Below are 2,343 nucleotides of genomic sequence, written 5' to 3'. Positions count from 1 at the left end.
TGGTTTGGGGTCCTCCTCTGGCTCTGACTAGACCCCTGTTGACGAGTGCGGCTCTGCTCTGCCGCTCAGCTGGCAGCAGGCGGCCAGGTGGACAGCAGGAGTGGCCTCTTCAGCACCGGCCCTGAGCACTTGTCTGGTCCCTGCACTTGTGGGGGGGCAGTGCCCAGAACCTCCGGATTCCAGGTCTGGTGCCTAATGGTTGTCAAGCCAGAGACCCCGCACCCCACTCTACCCACGACTGGGCAGCAGAGAAGGGAGGCTGGCAGAACATGGCCAATCCGTGGTCAGCCTGGTTGTGAGCGGTCTCTGAGGCCCCCAGCAGGTTCGGACCCTGGCCCTTCCTTCTCCCTCGATGGGAAGCCAGCCTGAGGCGGAGTGCAGCTGGAGGGAGGGGCTCAGGGGTCGCTCACGTGGTTTGAACCAGCTCTGCCCCGTCCGAGCAAGGAGCGCTCAGCCACGCGAGCCACAGCCTGCGCCTCCGTTCCCCACCCTCAGAGCTGGACAGTTAGAGTCCTGGGTGCGCGAAGCTGCTTCTCCCGGTCAGGGCCGGCCTGCAGCCCCTGGGTGCTTTCCTTCCTGCCCCCCAACAGCCCGTGCCCAAGGCCTGGGTACCCCCGCCCACCTCCCCCTGCTGGCACTCAGGCCAGCACTACAAACCAAGCCAGCCCTCTGCTGACCCCACGCCCGCTGGGCACTGCCGTCTCCCCTGGGCCTGGCTGCAGCTCACGGCAGGGGCCGGGCCACATTTTGGATGCTGCCCTGTCCCCTTCACCCTGGTCAGCCTTCGTGCTGGGGCTCGAACTCAGCTGCCTGTGGCGCCTGGGGGGGGCCGGGAGGCTGCGCGGCTGGGGGCGGCAGCTGGAGCTGAGGCCTCCGCGGGGGGGCGGTGGCCACGCTCTAGGGGGTGACGCCATCCATTCTCCAGGCTTCTGCCTGTGGCTGGAGCTTCCAATACTTTAAGAAAGTGAGAAGTGTGGGCTTTGATCTCAAATCTGTTCATAAATGTTGACAGTGAGTCACTGTTTTTAGGCCTGGAGCAGTGGGGAGTGTGTAAAGCATCGCACTGGGGTCATTGGCGGGTGCCTGGGCCAGGCAGGGTCCAGGGGCACGGACGTGAGAGGTCAGCAGGCAAATGCGACAGACTGCGTGGAGACACAAGGGCCCCCCTGTGCTGGCCTGAGCCCGTCTGTCAGAGCTGTGGGTGTGCACGTAGCTGTGTGTCTGACGCTGCCCCACGCCCTGTCCCACCTGAGCTAGGCTCGGGGACCCGGACAGTGGGCTGTGCCCCGTCCGTGGAGCTGCCAGCGTGCAGGGGTGCAGACGGCGCCTCGAGGAAAGGCCGGTGGGGGGCGGGGCTCTGAGGAGAAGGCCTTCTGTTCTGCCAGGGTCACTGAGCGGGAGGAGGCTCCAGATGCCAGCATCACACAGGCAATTTCCGACTTAATCCCGGCAGTCCCCAGGGGCCGAGGGAGCCGTGCTCACCGGCTTCGGAGCGGCGGCCCCCCGTGTGCCTGCGCATCACGCTGCGGGCTTACGGGCCCCACAGGAGCCGGGCACGGGCCCGCTGCTCTCTGCAAGACGCACTCACTGCCGGGTTTGCTGGCTGCGTGTGTCTCTGTGTGACCGTGTGTATCTGTGTCTGTGTTCTGAGTGTGTGTGTGTGTGTGTGTGTGTGATGGGGCCTCTGGGGACAGTCATGCTGGGGCACTCGTCCTTACTCCAGGCCGAGGGCTCACGCTCCGCACGGTTGTCCCACCAACTGTTCACTCAGCAAACAGCCCGGGTGCCCACAGGAGCCAGGTCGGCTGGGCCCTGACCCCACCTGCCCACAGTTTTGAGCCGCGCTGACAATATGGTGAGCAGCAGCCATGTGTAGCTACTCAAATTAAGTTAAATTAAGACTTTGACTTCGGGACAGAGAACCAGGGGCTGGATTTGTTTTCCTACCTGAAACAAGCAAGAAATGGACAAAAAGCATAAAAAAACCTTCTCAAGGCGCCGGGCGCCCGGCACTGCAGCAGGCTGAGGGGCTGGGAGTCACCGAGGGGCCCTATGACCGCCCCCTGCTCACTGCTGAGCAGCGTCCCCGGGCCCTGGAGACTCCCCGAGACGAGGCTGGAGTCGCGGAGGGGGGCCAAGGAGGCGAGAACGTGAGGCCAGCAAGCTGGACAGGAGGGCGGCCCGCAGGGGCCCAGGGCTGGCAGAGGGTCCCTTTTAGGATCCGGTGGCTTCAGATGATTGGCACATGTGAGTGGGGGACTGTCCCACGTGGGAAGGGTAGCAAGGTGGTGCTCGGGGCGCTGCCTGTTCCCAGCAGTCGGCCCGTCCGACCTGGGACTCCCG

This window comes from Pteropus vampyrus, unplaced genomic scaffold, assembly GCF_000151845.1.
Source record: "Pteropus vampyrus isolate Shadow unplaced genomic scaffold, Pvam_2.0 Scaffold341, whole genome shotgun sequence".
NCBI classification, from domain to species: domain Eukaryota; kingdom Metazoa; phylum Chordata; class Mammalia; order Chiroptera; family Pteropodidae; genus Pteropus; species Pteropus vampyrus.
Note: the sequence above shows the minus strand (reverse complement) of the source record.